Source organism: Diplotaxodon limnothrissa, linkage group LG11 (assembly GCF_057381915.1).
Source record: "Diplotaxodon limnothrissa isolate DT_005_m linkage group LG11, D_limnothrissa_male_GT1.1, whole genome shotgun sequence".
In the NCBI taxonomy this organism is placed as follows: Eukaryota; Metazoa; Chordata; class Actinopteri; order Cichliformes; family Cichlidae; genus Diplotaxodon; species Diplotaxodon limnothrissa.
In genome coordinates this window covers 13073281-13093032 of record NC_140606.1, presented here as the reverse complement: position 1 = coordinate 13093032, position 19752 = coordinate 13073281, and the positions used below count along the sequence as shown (strand labels likewise).

Genomic DNA, 19752 nt, shown 5'->3' with positions numbered 1-19752 from the left:
AAATATAAGATTCCACAAAGTTCACTGAGGTTACTGTAAACTTATTATTGACCATTATGAGGAATATTCCGGGAGTTGTTTATGTGTCCGTGTGTGTGTGTGCACGTGTGTGTGTGCACGTGTGTGTGTGCACTGACTGTAACATCTGCCCAGGATTTCATAGCCAAAAATAATTTTGAAAAAAAGAAGCAACAAGCAGGAATTGGGGATGCAAGATGAGAATAACAAACATTGTTAGTCTTTCATGTGGGACAGAGTTTTTCTAAAGAGCGCACTAAAGCTACATGCCATATTTCAGGCTGTGCACAGGCTGACAGGCATTACTGTTAGTGTGAGCTTATGTGGCTAGGTAGTTGTGATTGATGGCTGTATAAAAAGAACTGGAGATCCCATCTGGGTCACGTCTTATCAGGCTGACTGATTCACATTGATGAAATCATGCTGGCTTGTTAACCCGCCCAGTGGAAAAACCCTAAACCAATACAGAGGAAAACAAGGCAGCATCAGAAACAAGAGAGGGAGATAGATGCATGTCAGGGAGAGTAGAAAAGGCTGAGCAAATAATGAGAAGGAGGGCAGCAGAGGGAAGATAAGTGGTAAATAGTGATGTAAAGTCATGGCAGGAGATGGATTAGGATAATATGAGCTGACTGAGAGGAGCGAGAAGGGAAGATGTGGGAGATCGAGGTAGAAAGAGAGAGTGTGAGAGCTGCAGCGTTGGAGCTGCACACTGCAGATGTCCATTTTACAGGCGCATGCAATATTTTTAGGAATTTGGACTGCAAATCACCACTGTCTGTTGAGAAGATTGGTAAGAGAAAAAAAAAACTTTTAGCTCATTAGTACTGCATTTTCTCCCTTTTTTTTTTTGCTTGTAATCAAATTCTTCAGGAGAGCAGAGTCCAAACACCAATACCAGACATCACAGCGATTATTTGCAGAGTAACCACAGCACAGGAAATTGGCTAGAATGCACTGTCTCTTAACATTCATCCAACAGTCCTACAGAGACAATCTGCTAGTATAGTTACACTGTAACAACCCCCTCCCCTCTTCCTCCAACCAAGCTGTGCAGCTCAAATGTGGATGTGTGCGTGTGAACATGCATGTCTGTTTGTCACGTTTCATATACCTGCATGAGCTCTTAAACACAGGAAATTTTCTTACTTTGTTTTGATATATTTTACTTGAAAAATATTAAATCAAACAGGCAACAACAACAACAAATCTCCCACTACAGATTTCTAATGTTTGTACATAACAGTGAAAAAAGAGATCTAAATCTGCTACTATATATACTGATGGAACATCTGTCTTCAGAGGTTTAACTGAACAAGCTTGTTTCAAAGAAGCAGCAGCCAAAAGTCACATTTGACAAGTTTTCTTGCAAAACATGACAAAAAAAGGAAGATGAACAACACCTGCGTAGGTGACACACAAAAACTCCAAAACATGAAAAACCTGTGAATGACTAAGTAAATTACATCCAAGACACTTCAAGTGTTTCTAACAGATGAATATACATATGACAAAACAGGGAGGAAAACACTCCATATGCATCTAAATCAGCCCACAATGTCAGTTTATTTTCCCTCCAGATGCAGGTGGGCCTAAGAAAACCAGATCACTTCATTCTACTGGCAAACAAGCAGAATTATGCAAGCTGCCTGTTTGCAATAAAACTCCATGCCACAACCTGATCTGCACCAGTTGCACTGTTTACATAGTAGTGGGTTTACCATATTGACATGTAGAAGCAAGCAGAACGTATACTGGCATGAACGTCAGGCTGCCACCCTGTCTAGTAATAGGTTATGTGATAACAAATAAGTTAATGATAACAAATTGCTGTATTCAAGTATCTTGTACATGCAGTGTATGAGTTTGTGAAACTATAACAAAATCTCTAATACTTCTGAAACACTAGGTTTTCAGACTTTTTGAACAACAGTTTTAGTAATGAAATAATTTTTGTAGTTCTTATATTTTCCTGTTATTTATTATTGCTAAATAAAAACTGAAGCTTTCAGTAGAAAAATCATTCAGTGGTACTTTTCATTTGTAAGGTCTGTAGTATACAATATTAAATTCCTTGAGGTGATAGCTGCTGGGCATCAGCGCTATATTATTAAAACAGTTGAATTTTATATATTTAGCACCTCACTGACTGATGATAAACATGGTTTATCATAGTACTTTGATTCAGATTGAAACATGATGGCAACAAAGGTATATAACAACTATAAAGAGTAGCCTACTTGCCCACATAACCTTTGCTCTGTACAATCACACACAGTTCCATCATTAAGTTAGCTTGACATCTCTAGTTTGTAGAAATACCTTTTTTGGCTAACGTTTGTGTTCCAAGATAAACTCTACACAATGACTTTCCATTAACTTTTATTGACGTTCGAGTATTTATTGAGATAATACTTTCATGAGCATAACCTGTACTAAATGTGATTTTCATTGAGCACCAAATTTTAATTTGTTAGCAAATGTAAACATGTTAAGATGCTAAATCTGGAAGGTTAGCATGTGTTACCTCTTTTAAAAATCACAAAGAGCATGCTGTTACTCTAGCTATTGATATGCTACCATGCTTCTGGTAGCTTACCTCAAAGCAACTTTGGGGCTAATTATGGCCTCAAAGAGTAATAGTGTGTTTAGACTCTTTCAGAGTCAGGCTTTGCCTTTTTCTTTAGCTGTCACAGTGTGTTCATGGAGCTACAGTAGTCTACAACAGACTTTATGAAGTTAATGAGCAGTGTTGGGTAAGTTACTTTAAATTAGTAACTTAGTTACATTACTAGTTACTTCTATCAAAAGTAACTCAGTTACCTCAAGTTATTCGTTACTTTCAAAGTAACTAGTTACTAGGGAAATTAACTTTGGTTTTATTCAGAATTCTCTTATTAATGTGTTGGTTCCCTAACTGGATACCAGCAAGGATGCCAGTCTTCTAGCTTGCTTACATGTTAGTGCTATCCTGCCACAAATGCACTGTGTCACCTAATGGCCTGAACCTAAAATGTCAGTGTAGTAGTGTGAGTGCAAGTTAATGATGAAATGAATGAAACTAAATTAGAAATGAACAATGTTTGTTTTTGTGTCTCACTTTTTATCTGTCTGTTTTAATCTATTTCTATTGTTTCAAACCTCTATAAATGCAAACACATAATTTTGGGGTTGGTGCAACAGTGTTATAAATCTAATCTTTGTACGTAGTATCACTAGGAAGAAGCAGTGGATAACAAAACACGACATAAACTTTTGAAAGGTATATTTATTTTTATCATTGAAATGGGTAGAAAGTATACTTTTAGCAGTGCCAACACTAAACTGTACCTCAGACCATTTAGGAGCTGTAGGTATCAAAATAGTGCAAATAATTTAGTGCAAAAATGGTTCAACATAAACACAGTGAGGTTTGTCCATTCTTTGTAAACTTAACTGAAAACAGCTGAACTGCACCAACTGGAGACCTCATGTTCAGTAATGGCGGGCAAACTTAAAAGTATTTTCAGCCTCACAAAGAAAAATAAAATAATAAATATTTTTAGCCACATAAATAGTCAATATTTAACCAAAATAATATTTCCTCCAGTCAGGTCATGTAGATAAATAAAATATGATGGTAGATTTAGTGCTTCAGTGGTCTAAGATTCTAGCCTACGTCACAGTGTCACGTGCACTTTTTATGTCCAACACGAAAACTGCAGTCGTGGTGCTTTCGATTGTACTCGGAACTCGGAAATTCTGCCTTCCGAGTAGGAAGATGTAGGTAACTCCAGACTGCAGATGAGCTGCATATGTGTTTAATAGTAATTTGTTTTTGTAGAGGGCTAGCAAAACAACCGTTTTCGAGGGCGTCGCCATATTGGAACCCCGACTTCTCTGACGAGGCTAACCAGAACGCCGTTTACTCGAGTGTGACATCATTCCCAGGTCCGTGTTTCAATTTCTGAGGTAAGTCTAACGCAACACACGAAGTAACGAATAACGACCCTATCTAAATCCCAGAAACGATAAACGCGTTCCTGATTTTGGCATAATAACTAGTTACCGTGCTCGTTACCACAATAATAACGCAGTTACTGTAACGCGTTACCTAATAACGCATTAGTCCCTACACTGCTAATGAGTTAGTTTATCATTCAATTCTGGACAGAACATATTGTTCCTGAAATATTATGTCTGGTGCACCAGTGGTTAAGGCATACCACACAACCACAATGGCCATGGTTCAATTCATGATCAGAGAAACTTTGTAGGATCTTTTAACTCACTGTGTTCCATACCTTTCTATTGTGTTAACTTTTTTAAAAATGTAAGATGAAAAACCTCCTGAAGGTCAAGTCAAACTGTAGAAAAAAAGGCTGTCTGGCAGCTTTGCCTGTGCTCGATCTCGATGAACTCTTTAACTTCCAGGAGATATCTGACTGAATTTGAATTAAGTTTTGTCTATCGCACCAAGATGACTGTATATTATATTAAAGAAAAACTCTAAGACAACGAAGGGTTAGAGTTATGTGCTTAGCCATAACCATTCAAGTTATGTAGTTGTAGCAATCTACCCATCAAGTCTTCTTTTCAGTGAACAATCAATTTTGTATTCTGATAATGAAAGTCTGAGAAAAAGCCCAAATTCTTAATTGTAGCAGCTTGACGCAGCTCACCACTTAATGTTGAGTCATTAAATTGGACAGGCAGCTGAGGATAATATAGGAGAAGGCAAATATTGCATCAAACAGTGATGTTTGCACAGCTTTCCCTAAAGAGATCAGAAACCTCCAGTGGGAGCTGCTTGCATTACCCAGGCCATTTAAACCAGGCAACCAGCCACCTAACCACTGCTAAAAAGCAACAGCTCACACATGAAGTGAGGGACAGAGGATTGAGGATTACACACAGTCCCCCTCTCCAAACCGCACCAGTGGACAACTTTACACAACACATTGTACTGACTGAAGATGGCAGGATGGGTTACTAAAAATGGACACAGCTAACTTCTAATAAGAAACATAAACACATGGAGGCAGACACAAAGTCTGCTGATAAACCTGCATTTGCAATAATATCAATTCAAGATAAGCAGGGCTCTACCATACAAAAAGGAAAAAAAAAATATGGCACTGTCATAGCAACAAATATAGTTTAGGATCATATATGTGGTCGTACACGTGGACAATAATGTGGAAGCATTGGAAAGAGTCAGGGCAAGAGACTAAGAAAATAGTGATGGGTCGTTCGCGAACGAAATGGCTCTTAGAGCCGGCTCTTTGACGTGAACGACGCGAGCCGACTCCTTATCGCGAGCCGTCACGTGGGTTTTCTTTTTTTTTTTTTTTTCCTTTCTCTCAGCCTCTCGCTCGCACTTTTTTTCCGCTTCACTCTGCACGCGAGCCTTGTGCTTTATGCTGGGCGGAGGGGGGAGGGGCGGTAGTTACACTCAGTAGCACAGGAACAGAGCCAGAGAGAGAGAAAGAGGCAGGGACAACAACATTAGAAAGGTATAGTAATCATCCACAACTATTTTCAGTTGCAGATGATAAAGGATTGAGAAAGTTTATTCATGCAGGTCCATATGACAGAGAATATGCATGTTCTTTTAGTTTTCATATTATAATTTATATTTAATTGTGTTGTGGTTTGCAGTGTTTTGTGTTCTTTTCACTTTAAATTTGTGAAAGGAAAAAGCTGAAAATTTAAATAGTTAAAACTTGAAATGTGAATAGTTGATTTTTGTATTATATGATTTATTTATTACATTTTATGTGGAGTGAATAAATAAAAGTATATTTACGGTGGCCCCTAGAGACAAAGCACATACAAACTTCAAATCACGTACGAACTCTGAAGCATGTACAAACTCCAAAACACGTAAAAACACGTACAAACTCCAAAACACGTAAAAACACGTACAAACTCCGAAGCACGTAAAAACTCAGAAGCACATAAAAACTCAAAACACGTACAAAAGACAACAGAAGTGCTCCAGGATGCTGGGCGCAGTGTTGAGCCTTTGTTATCTTGTGGCTACACAAGCCAGCAAGTACCAACGACCGGATTTGGTGTGTGGTAATAACAGGTAAATGAACTTTTTTTTAAATTATTTGAATATATATATGAGTGCCTGTGTATAAATACACAAACAATACACACATGCTTTCAATTGTGTAATTTAAGTGATCTAGTAGCTCGGCTTTGGAAGTTCAGTTCATGCTAGAAATGTGTTTTGGAGTTTGTACGTGTTTTGTCTCTAGGGGCCACCGCATATATTTATATATAAACATATATAAATAAAACCACTTGTTTTTATGTTAGTAATTGCTTTTGTGCATAATTTTATATTATTGTTAATAATAAATTAATTAAAGCAACAAAACAACCTGAAGAGCCGGTTCGGAGCCGAAAGAGCCGGCTCTTTTTAGTGAGCCGAACCGAAAGAGCCGGATCTCTAAAAAGAGCTGGAAATCCCATCACTATAAGAAAACTAGTTGCTTATATTTCCAGTGTGATGCAGCCTAATTAATTACGTATTTATTGTAGAATTAACCAATACCTCATGCACTGAACTGATCTAATAAGGCAGTCTAAATTAGTTCCACACATTTAGTAGCAGCACTTGTTTTAAGCTGCCCATAACAATTCCATTGACGTTTGAAAATAGAAACAGAAGTTCTAAATTTGAACTTAAATTTGGCCCAAACTGATTTTTTTTGCTCATACAAGTACTCTAATTCACCCACACAGCTCCGTAAAACCTCCTCCTTAGTTCTACCTCTCATGGCACAGAGCTTGCTGCCCAGATACTTAAATCTGAGTACACCACCTGCTTCTGGGACACAAACCAAATTTAAAAAAAATCAATATGCATTTAAAGGAGTCATATCAGTATATGTACAGCAGTAAGCCAGTACGACGTTACAGATAGCACAACTATAGCAGTGGTTTAAGGGGGAATTTACATCTCACAGTGGTCTCAGTATGATTCAGTGTAAAGTAATGCATTTACTGCATTAAAATGTTTTGGGAGTTTTTTGACCCACTTCCAGATTCTAGTTTCTAGACGAGTCCTGACCATGAGGAGTTCTGACCTTGAGTCTCCTGTTTCTGTGTTTGAGATTATGCCCGAGATTATGACTCTGTATATGGGTCAGATTTTTTGTATGATTTATTAAGGTCTTATTTTCAAGGGAAGCCCGCCTTTTGTGACCATCCTTAAGACTATTAATTAGGTGATTTTGTACAGTTGGTCAGGTATAATCCGATGGGATTAGCGGCTACGCTCTTTAAATAGAGGTCTGCAGCCAGGGATTAGATGATCGCAGCCAGTTGTATTTAAGAGCAACAGATTTTCATCTCCTCGGTTTTAGTTTTAGGGTAAAAGAGCAGAAACGGCCACTGCGCTGTTTGTTGCTATGTGCAGCATTTAAACGTGCAAATATTGAAATGAAAATCTGGGGTATTTGCTCTGCTGGCCTCATTTCTTATTAGCAGGGAGTTTGTTAATAAATCTTTGCTATTGGGATGGGATTAGCTGGCATGGTCTAGGGCTGGGGAGGGCAGTACCAGGGGCCCTTTTACCTTCCTCCCTTCAACCATCCTCCTCACATCTGGATACAATGTAGGAACAGGGCACTGAGGCCAGGCAGATAGCTAAAGGGAGGCTGTCTGTGTGCTGAGGGATTCTTTACAAAGCGTCAAGAGTGTTGTTGCATCTGCTGCTAGTAGCTGTGGATGTTGGGGTGTTAGGGTTGTGTGTTGTGGATGGGGGGTGGGGGGGAAGGTGGGGAGGGGGTGCTAAAAAGCTCCCTATCTTTGGTCTCTTCTTTCCTGTGTAGTTGACTGCAAGGCCCGGAGCAACAGACGAACAGAGAGACAGCTGGGAACAGAGGTAAAAAGCAGACAGCAACCAGGAAACACAATGGGAGACCAAAAACAGGTTTCTGTTCTTAACAGGCTAAATGCACTGGATATGATGCTGTCAAAGATTAAATACAGTTATAACTGTGATATTACTAAATGAATACTAAAAATGAAAACCACTGAAGCTGCAGATTTTTTTAATCTACACAAAGTTTTTCCCAAATTTTCACACAAAGGCAACTTTGCCACCGACTGTCCAGAATGATGTGTGTGATGTTAGTAGGAGGTAATGTTGCCTCCAGCTAATAGCCTCAAACACTCAAGCAGGCTCAGTAGCTGATTAAGTCAGATCACTTCTTTCAATTTTCATACATCCATTTCTTTCTTTCTTTTTCATATTGTCAGATTTGTAGTCTTTAGTCCCAACTGATGCTAACTCAAGTGGCAGCACCTGAGGATATTTGTTAGACTTCTCATTGTTCCCTTGGGAGACAAAAAAAAAATCTTTTAGTAACTTTTTTTCCTCTTGAAAGCGAACTTTACTTTTAATATTACATAATAGTTTGATCTAAGAAATAGACAAACATAGGCAAAGAGCTCAACTAGTCTCTACATCTTCAGCTGGTCTCACTTGAAAGAGCACACAATGCAACGTATGTCACTCCCAGTCATAACAACGCTTCAGTATTTGTGCTACTTCTGACTGCAAACTATAACCTACCAGCCATATGGAACAGACACAGAAAGATAAAAAAAAGTTAAAGTGATAAGGTTGTTTTCCCTTCTCCTTCCATGTACAGGAGAATCCTCGAGAGCAGATCACAGACACGCACATGGCCTCCAATCTGCATCCAGATTGATTTCATCACGCATGCATGCTTGCAATTCACCTGGATGTCTGAGCCACACTGAGATTTCGGGTGAGCTGGCTAGTCTTTGGGCGACCCTCTTCCCCCTCACCTCTGTCCTCAGTGAACCTGACGCCTGCTTGACCCAGAGCACCTCCTGGTCCTACTTCCTCAGTGCCTCAGAGATGATGTAATCACTGTTCTATGACTGTCCCTCTTCTCCAAGAGGGCTTTAATTTTGCTATAGTTGAATAGATAGTGGTCTCAGAGTAAATATTACCCAAATTTGGATGTTTTTCTGTTTTTGTTTCTTTGCTCTTTCTTGTTATTCATTCTATTGATTCATTTTGAGAAAAAGTAAAACATGAACATTTGGGGAGTTTGTTACAGCAATTGTTGTATTTTTATGTTATATTCCCTCAGCAGGAGGCGGTTCCTCATCCATTATGATCAGCATTTGTTTGTTTGTTTTTTGTTTTTGTTTTTTTAAACAGAGTAAAGTCCATCTTTCCATCTATAACCCCCACAACCCGCACGCACACACATACAAACACAACTCACTAGAAAACATCGTGGCAAGGTTAGGCTGACATCAGTGGCTAACGATCAGTTCCTCTGTGGGCTGAATGATTAGCTGCAGTAGCCTGGAGACATTTCCAGCTTGTTTCCCTAAGTTAGTCAGACATGTAACATCACTGGCCTTCAATCTGGACTAACTACATCCACTCCTCTTCCATTTTCTCTCTGATTCTGTGTCCCCCCTCCCCCCCAAAAAGACTTCTTCTAACTAATAGACGTTGCTAGCAATGTAGTAGTAAATATGGGGCACTTAAGATGGATCAAGTCAAGTGGAGAAGTAGACAGCAGACTTTAAAGTGTGTGGTATTTAAAGTTTTTTTTATATATAAGAATGGAGCGACAACAGTAGTTAATGAGGAGGTGTGTGTATGTGTAGGGACAGTGTGGCAAGAAGTAAAACAATTACTTTTAAAGTGGTTATTCATAACTTCCTCTTTTTTTATGTTTGCATTTTTAGTTCCCATAAGTGGCATTTTCTTTGTCTGTGCTGCCCAAGTGGAAGTCACCTATTCTTAACTTCTTCCCTGCATATAAGTTTTTTTGGACTGTGGTGAATTTTCCAAAGAAATCAAGCCTTAAAAAAATCTGAACCTGTACATGTAAGCAATGGGGTTCTTAAAAATTTCTGTAGGCACTTGCATCCCCATTTAGTGTGTTTATTAGACGGCAGGGAATGGGTATGTTAAAAAATGAACCTCTCTTCTTAGGAATGGGTTCACCCAACCCCCCACCCACCCTTAATGCCCTCTGGGCTGCTGTGAGTTTGGATTAAGTTTGGGTGCTGCGTCCCCTCCCTGCCGAGCCCTGTGAAACACACACAGATACCTACATGCTAAGTGACTGTGTCGTCTTGGTTTATCAAACCTTAAAAAAGGACAGACATAAAAACCAGGCCAGGCAAGGTAGAAAGAATGCAGAGATGGAGATATTTCAAAATATTCTTCAACTGATGTATGCTTACGCACAAAAGAATATTCTATAACGAGACACATATTTCAATGTAAAGTAAGTAATAAATCAGCAGTAAATGGTGTTTATGTAGCCAAATTGAAGGTCTCACTTCTTAAATTTCCTTTGTATTGCTATCTAATTAGACCGTGTATGTGAGTGGTGTGCAGGATATGTGTGTGTGTTTGTGTAAAGCAGCAGATCAATAAGGGCAGTCTACTACAGTGACATCTGGGCTGGACAAAGACTGCCGTTCCTCTCCTCTTCTCTCTCTCTCTGAATCCCCAATCATAGCCACGTGGTCCTCTGGGCTGTTTCTCTCAGCTAAGCTTATTTCTCTTCTTTAATCCAGCAGCAATCACAGCAACAATGCCAAGCTTCGGTTCATGGACGCAGGCAGAAATCTATTAACTATGATCACTATGTCAGCTCAAACCTGATAAGTGCCGCTAATGAATCCAGCGCAGTCAGCTCAGCGCTGCGTTGCTCCTGGTTGTTATTTCATTGTATCGTCAATAATGCGTAAGGCGGAAAATCAACATGAGTGACGGTGATGGACAATGTGGCTTGTAATGTGGCAAAGGAGCTTGTGTTTGAACTGAAGCAAGAGTCAGATTTTCTGCAAAAACTCTCCAACACATCCCACTCTTTGTAACTGAAGAAATCTATGCACTGACAAGACTCTGCAACACTGCTTGCATCCCTACAGGCCCAACCCTGCTGTGAGCGTCGTCCGCTAATAAATGGCGGCACTGATAAATGGAGTCGATATCCAACACTGATCATCAGATCATCAGCGGGGCCCACCCCTGATTTCAGTGATGGTCCCAGCCTACTCACAGCTGGTGAAAATATTATTTATTAGGGCAACTAGTAGGAGTATCAGCAATAGCGCTAATCAGACCAGGCAAACTGTCAGTGGTGGAAAACTGCAAAAATACTGGCACACACCTACACGTGTCAAAAAGGTACAATGTAGCGCAAATGTATGACACACTGGTTTAGCAGTCGATATAACAGTCCGACTGTTATATCTTTTTCTATTTAATATCTGGTTCATCCTGCGCGAGTCCTGTAGAGGTTTGGGTTCGCTAATTGAAGTTTTTAACAAGTTTTGCCTCAAGAGCAGAAGGCTAATGTTAGCATGTAGAGTTAGCATGGCTGCTAGAAAAAGAGAAGAGAAAACTTTGCCATGCTTTGTAAATGGCATGCATTTGGCTCTTGTATCAGGGCAACCAGGCTTATTAGACACACAACACACATAGCTCAGGTATGGAGATGATGTTTTAAAAATGTTTGTTTGCTAGGTTTAGTAGGATGAGCTGCCATATTTAGCTAAGGCTGCCAGCAGCAATTGCAAATGCCTGCTAACATTATTTTAGTGTACTTTCTATTTTGCACTACAAAGTATGGAAATATAGGATTTGTATTAAATTTTAAAAGCTCAAATTGACCTGTTTCAGGGGGGTGTTGTACTAATTTAGTTATTTTATTCTATTTGTTTGTTTTTTCTTTTTACCAAGAACCAAAGATCCAGCTCTTACCATCAGGTATAAAAAGCACATGCAAATACACACACGGGTTACGCTGTTGATTTCATTATTTAAAATGGAAACAAACGTATGTGTTCTTGGGGAGCTTATACCTAAGAAGAAAAGAGTAAACATATAAAAATAGATACTTTATATATAACCTGAGTAAAAAAATAACTAAATACATTGCAGTAAGAGGAACCCCTCACACTAACTACTCCTAACATCACTAAAATACTTTGGAAATGAGCAATCTCTCAATGACTAAAAATGCTACCTTGTGTCACAAACAGTTTCCATTAGACTCTCAGTGGATGTGTGCAAATGACAGTATTAAAATGTCATGAAAAATGTGGAATTTAGTTGAAAATCATTACTGTAGGTTGCACCTACACCCACCTAAACCAGCTTCAGCTAGTTTATGAAGGGAACTGTGCTCTGCCATTATTGTATCAGTAACCCTAGTAAGGATAGATATAAAGTAAGCTGTGCCAGATGTACTCTATATAAATGTGCACACTGGGTTTTTCTGGGTTTCTTTCTGGAAAAAAAAAAAATCTATATATGGCTTTCAAAGGGAAGTTATTCACTCCTATTAGGGCTTGCTGTCTCAGAGGGGTTTTCCACCACTGCATTAGTAAACTTTAGGTGGGAAAAAGTGAATCCTTCCCAAGTCTGAAGATCACACTTTGCTGAATGGATGCGTACTTAATTTAAAAACAAAAAAACAAAAACAAAAAAACACACCATTGTCTTTCTCTCCCCACCCCAACACTATGAGTAGATGACTAAAATGGCCTGTGCCTAAATCCCCTCCCTACCCCCCACCAGCTCTAACCCCTTAACCCCTCTCCTATCTTAATCCCCTGATTACTACATCATTTTATTTGGGTCTAATTTAGACAGATATCTGTCTTCACAGTTTAGTACCTGGACAATGCTGCTTGGCTTGGCACAGACTGTATTGATCCATACGGGAGGGGGTAGAGGGTGCAGGTGCAATTGGAATAAAGGGATTAACTGCACACCTGTTATCAAAAGTTTTAAGAAAACTGTGGGCACCACAGGAACAGAAGTTAGTAGAGAGGACAAAACATCCACTGGAAATGTGTAGGATGACAGCAAATGCAAAATTCCTTCTGATTATCCTAAGCAGTAAGCAATACGTTTCCCACGGAGGGCTCATTTATAATTTAATCCAGGAGCTTGGTGTTTCTAGGCTAACACAGAGAGACTGCCCTTTCAGAGTGGAAACCCCCACCATGTAGCAGGGAATCAATGCCATCACCAGAGAATAGACACTAGACCCCGTATTAAAATGATGTGGCTGTGGAGCACCAGTAAAAAGACAATAAATTGTTTGATTTTTTTCCTCTTCCATTTCTGATTCATACCAGAAAATTGTTTTTGCGTTCATCATTGCCCATCTCCAATCCAACTTCAGCATGTCACAAAGTTACTTAACCATGTAAAGGCAGATGCGTACATGTTTGCTTTCATGTAAAAAGCGCTGATATGATCTAAAACATAACAAGGAAGAGCTGAGAGAGGGAAAGGGGGGGGGGGGGGGGGGGGCAGCAGGGCACACGGAATGACTTCAGACTATATGCCTCTGCACAAAAACATATCTGTCCTCTGATTTGATTACTTTTTTTCCTTTCATATCAATTATAGTTTCAAACCACACAACATTACCACGAACGGTTGGGACAGAGATGAGAAAGTACGGTCAAAGCAGGGTAGTAATTACAGTGGAAAATGGACTGAATGGATCGGATTTACGAATTGTGTATGCAGGACAACACAATTAGCCAGCTTTGGAACCATTCTCTGTGAATTCAGCAAGGTCTTAGATACCACCAACAGAGAATGCTCACACCCCAGTATTACAGGGAAAAAGGATTTTTACAAAGGTCTTTACTAAAAGATTTAGACACTTAAGCCATTGCCATTTTCTGAAAAAGATACTAACAGGGATTATTATTGTTGTTTTAAATCTGTGCACCCTGCTTATGAAGAGGAACATTCATGTTTCTTGCCGACTCTTTTTTTTTTTTTTACTTCCCATCAGTTCATAAGAAAAATATACACTTTTTTTAGCCAATGATTTGCTCTTTACACTGACTATTTATGAAGTTTTTCTCTTAAGGTCTATGCTGGAAATGACTCAATGAGAGCATCAACAATGAAGTGGAACAATAAAGCTCGAGGCCAGACAGACAAAACACTGAGCTAAAAAGTCACAATAGATCATGCACATTATATCACTACAAGCAGAACTTTCCCACTGAACATTATCAGTTCATCCTTTCTTAATGTCTATATCCTAGAGCAGCTTTAATACTGATTGTTGAGCAAGAGACAGTTAGGCAAATCATAAGTTTTACCCCATGTCCAGTTCTGAAAATCGACTATAAACAAGAGTCTGTATAGTGTTTAACCCCCCTCCAGTGTGGTGAAGGTAAATGACTCTGTACATGGTGAAAAGGCACAAGGCAGTAATGAGTAATGAAAACAGCCGAGTTAGTGCTGCCATTCAGTAAAGGGCCTGCTGCTGTGGAATGTGAGGCGCCATTCATTCACATGGGTTAAAAATGCATTTCTGCCACCACAAAGCCCTGCCTTGTCCTCATTGTTTCTCGCCACACCAATAAAACACTTCTACACTCTGAAGGGACAATACAAACCCCCACTCCAAAAAAAAAAAAATTTAATTGCTAATTTTACTCCCACAGATACAGGAAGAACAGGAGGGGAGGAGTTAGGGGCTGGATGAACTTTACAAATTAAAAAAAAAGTGTCAGGGTAAGATAAAAAGTCAAGGTATGGCTCAGAGTTTGATCTTGATAAGCACAGGGATGGAAAACTGAGTGCACAAACTACGTGCGACAGACAGGCAGTTCTACTGAAGATATACGCAGCACTTCTTCGGTTTATGCAAAGACACGCAGGTGGAAGGCAATCAAACACAAAGGCTTCACTCGAGCCATGCATAAGCTCTCCGGGGACTTGTTTGTGAATGTGAGGCATCTGTGCTTTCCAAAAAGTTCTCAACTCCCTGAACATGACTTACATTTGTATTAGTCAAGTGATGAACCGTCATAATTCACATTTAAACACAGGTCATGTTCCTCTTTCACTCTGCTGCGATGGTCAACAAGTGACGTCACTGCTTATTTACTTCTATGACATAACCTTCTAAGAAAAAATAATACCCCCAACGCTGAACTCGTCAGCTAATCCTGTTTACAGCTTTTCCTTCACTCTTGGATTAAGAAAAGGAAAAAAACTAAACAAACAAAAAAAAAATCAATTAAACATTCAGAAAAACTACTTTTTTCCCCAAACACCCCCCTCCATAACTGACTAAATCTGTTTGCCTATCACACCTATTCTTGTTAGTATCCATGAGACTCAGATCACACGTAACTGCTATTTATTATCTAACAGTCAATTTGGGGAAGTTAGATAATTTATTGTTGTTGTGCCGTGCTGCAGGGTGTTATATTTGCTGGCACGAGCACAGGGCGAGAGTCGCAGGCCTAGAAATATTTAACATAATGTCTGAAATCTAACATGGGGGAGACAATGTAATCCTGTCTGCAAAACAACACACTCTGCCTCTCTTCCTCCCTCCTCCCTTGTTCGCTCCCTCCGCTCTCTACTTCTTTCTCTTTCTGTATGTGTTTGTGTGTGTGACCCTTACACAGAAGAAAAATGCTGTATCTTTCAACAGCTACAGGGGAAAACAGTATGCCACAGAAAGTCAATCTCAAAGAAAATAGACAAGAGAAAACTGGCAGCTGAGAGTCCCGTGCACAATTAGAAACAAAGCCGTTGTAGCGGGGGACAGTGAAGGGAACACAACCCTTTTGCCAAAATTTTCTTACTTGTAGGGAACAGCTGAATATCACAGTATTTGGTGTATACGCATGTGTGTGTGTGTGTGTGGAAACTCCACTCGATACAAAGCCACCATTATTTAGGCTCCTATTTGAAGTCAAACTTCCTACACCAGCAGATAAAGAGAACAGCTACCCCCCTCCTCCCTCCCTGTGTGTTTTTTCATCATCTGTATTGCTCAAACTACAAAGCAGGAAGGTGAGCCTGTTTTGGCACATGTGCACACTGCCATGCATGCGCACACTTTCTCCTCTATCTCTACTGCAAACTATGCTTTTACATAACTGTCTCCAGTGACAACTTTCTTTACAACCCCTTATAATATGCATCACTTTATTGATTTTGTTTTATCCTCCTTTATCACCTACAGTGCAGCTATCATTTACACTTACTGCTACCATTAAGACGTTTGAAAGTGTTTTATGATATAGTTCTAATATCCCCGTGAAGCTCCTTTGGGATGTCAGTTTTGCCTACTATTTGCATAGCACCATTCCTAAGTGTATCACAGGATTATGTTGGCTTCTACTTCTTCTTTTTGTTGTTGTTGCTTTTCCTAGCCACAAGGTTCCACTTATCAGTCAAACATTCCCCAAAATGACCCTTATCTCCACTGTAGCACATGCCGGTTTTTTTTTACTGACCTTCTCTTAGTCACTTCTCTCTCGCCTCTCACTTAAAGGAAATGACAAGGTTTCAAACTAAAGAATGTGTAACAGCCAAAGATTGCAGGAGCAGCAGCAGTAGTAGTAGTAGTAGCAAGACCAGCCAGCACGAACACACCCTCTAAATTACAAACAGTAATAATTATGTGAACTCACTTCCTCACCAGTTAAAACAACGCTGAGCAGCTCAAACAGTCGGAGAAAGAAAGGGGGCGGGGGGTACAGGTTTCCTAAAGCGTCCAAGAGTCCAGATCCAGCAGAGATACAGAGGAGACCCCGCTGTGTGAGCCAGTGCGGCGACTGACAACAGCAGCCCGCTGATCAACTTCGCCACAATCCTGCACGATTACTATTATTATTATTATTATCTCGGCCGAATTCCTGTCTCCTTGTGTTGTAGCTACCACAGTACAGGTTCCTCTCTCTGCTTCTTTCTCTCTGTCTGTCTTGTCTCTTGTCGTTTCGCTGCTGTTGATGCTTTTAGGTGTTGTCGGATATGTCATGACTCAGGGATAAAGTGACACACGGTTGGAATTATGTAGTAAATTTAGCAGCGACGTAAACAAATACTACTGTGTGTTGAATACGGCTCTAAAAGATAGTGTACATTATGGCGTGTGTTGTTAGAGGTGCTAGCCAGTTAAATGGTAATTATTTTTGCTTAGGCATTTATATAGTTTCTGTATTTTCTGGTTTCTCTCATCTGCTCGTCTTTTGAGTCAATAACTTTTGTACACAGAATGATCAGATAACGTTGGAAGACGTCACTTTGCGGATTGCATTGAGTAAGACATTTATTGAGTGATTGGAAATAAAGGTTCCGCAGGGCATTGTTGATTTAGATTAGCCTGTAGTTTTTGATGTCACTTCATTAAAATTAATAATTTCATGTATTTGTTACTTTTCACGTTGAGTCACTCCATTTCCTACAATTCGCATGCGTTTCAAGTAAAGGAAGCACACTAGGCTGGTCCGCACAGACTATCTTTTCATAAGCCATGCAACATCCCCCATGTCACAGCGAGATTCAACAAATCCTTCCTCTTTTAAAACCACCACACACTACTTTCTGATCACATTTTCTAGCATGTGAATGGCAGAGGTTATGAGAGCACCTGAACGCACCGTGCATGGAAAGAAGCCCCATCTGTGTGTGTAAGAGAGAGAGAGATTGTGTTTGTGAAACGGTGAGGTGCAAGATCGAAGGCGAACAAAAGCGAAGAAAAAAAGTTTGTCCTCGCGGTGTCACCAAACCTCTGCCCCCCACGCAGAGGACGCACATTCCACTCTTCGTGCTTTCACGTATGTCCATCGCTTCCTATCAGGGACACGTGAACTGGCGCCCGCATGTGTATTGGCAATTAATGATAAAGTGTACAGATTAGTGAAGAAGACGCTCATCTCACAATGACCCCCGTGCGCAAATGTGCTCGTGTGTTATATTGGTATGAAATCCCTTTGACACTGGTGTTCTGGGCTTAGTTTTGCACACGCACATACACTCCCTCATTTTTGTATCACAGTCACCTGTATGTACACGTCACGTACACGGTTATGTGAAACAAGGCGAAACAAGCCTCAGTCATCCCAATTGTCTTGCAGTAACCCCCCCGGTTGGAGCTTAGTGCTATTGTGAACCTTTACCATAACAGCAGGCACACATCCTGTAGGTGTGTGTCATCAACTGCGGGGGGGCAAGTAGTAGCTCCTACTTACACTATCTCACACGAACTACACGATCAACCCCCCCCCCCCAACACACACGCGTACGGGCACACACCCCGCATGCAGATTGTGAGAGCTTCAGCAGGCGCAGAGATTGAAAGAAGAAGAAACGCGACACACCAGAGAGCTTCCAGCGGTTTCAGATCCTCATATGTAAGGTCTAAAAGAGCCACCGGACCCCGACTGCTGCCCGGCACCTGTGCCTTGCTCAGTGGCAGTTGTGCCATGTCTATTATGTAGGACACGGCTTCCTAATATGGATATTGCCCCCACCCTTCCCTAACGTCCACCTCCACCCTCCGTGTGAATAAAACAATCTCTAAAAAAGAGAGAGAGAAACTGTTCCTCCTCCTCTTCCTCCTCTTGGATGTTTTCTGTATTGAGCCTCTGAGCTGCCTCTTTTTTTTAACACTACTCAGAAGTCTACAGCTGCCATCTGTGTTTCTGATGCTGCAATGATAGAGTTTATTATCCAAAACATTACTCAAGGAAGAGATGAGTGTGTGTGTGTGTGTATGTGTGTGTGTCGAGCTGATGGAAAGTTTGCCTGAGCTGAAGGATGTCGGTGGAGCATATTAACCAAGTACTCCACCTTTTATTCAAACGCGTTAGTTTGGTTTAGTCCCTTTTTTCTATCCTTCCTTTTTTTTTTTTTTTTTGAAGGATCACATTAGGTATGAGGAGTCTCACAAATTCGAAGTATCATCAAACTGCTGTGACTCACTCAGTGTCTGTAAATCTGTAAAGAGTGGAGAATTTATACACACTTGTACATACTTCTGGTTATGTTACATTGTGATAGCCATACACGATATATACACACACACTGTTATATATATAGAAATACATATGTATTTAAACCAACCACTACACCCTTTCTTGCATGTAACCTATTTATAAATCTAGATCAGACAATCGCATACCACCTACAACCAAATCCAAACACCGACGAGATCGCCCCTGTGTTTTTCTATGTGTCTAAAAGGCAGGGAAAGACGAGATGTGCGTACCTGCGTTATCCAAAAGAATAATCCAGGGTGACTTCAAGAAGCACAGACAATCCTAAAGGTGAAAGCATGCTCTTTGCAGTGTATGCTGAAGAGTATGATTGAGTAGGTCGAATCCATTCTGTCCCGTGAGGTGGGGGGGGGGGGCAAGGTTTCCTCTCCGCTTTCACTCGACCATCACGCTTGTGCTTCGTTTTTGTAACACATGCATAAACTCAGCTCTTACCGTTCATATCACACAGGCTCGTGACTTAAAATAAATATGCTCGACTTCGTCTTTGGGTGAGTGTTTTGGCAATTTCCTGACACCCCTCTTCTCCAACCGAATGGTTTCTCACGCATTAAATGGAACTATCTGCTATTGTCTCATCAGCGAAAAGTTGTTGATACTGCTAAGGACTCAAAAAAGTGCGTCAGGAGTGTGAAACTGCCCGACCCAACCACTTCTTAGAAAAACGCTCAGGTTTTTGTTTTGTTTTGTTTTTTAATGCCACGACACATAAAGACACAAGGTGCCGATGAAATTTCACTCTTCTCCCGTCGAGTCTGATTATATTGACAGTTGATCCAGGATGTTGTTGAGATCTATCTAGAGTATAGAGATGATAAGGTTTATCTTACTGCAATATATATATATATATATATATATATATATATATATATATATATATAT

At 40.1% G+C, this 19752-nt stretch overlaps 1 protein-coding gene across 2 annotated transcripts in view; it reads right to left on the bottom strand.

The window, feature by feature from the left end:
- Positions 1-19155, bottom strand: part of znf516 (zinc finger protein 516) — a 47223-nt gene extending 28068 nt beyond the window's left edge. The window contains exon 1 of one of the 2 annotated variants that reach the window (XM_085365135.1): positions 19083-19155. The gene's annotated coding sequence lies outside the window, so the exon portion shown is untranslated. Of the gene's footprint in view, positions 1-16511; positions 16802-19082 lie in introns of those variants that run through there. The other variant, XM_085365134.1, reaches the window with a different exon arrangement.
- Between the last annotated feature and the right edge of the window lie 597 nt (positions 19156-19752).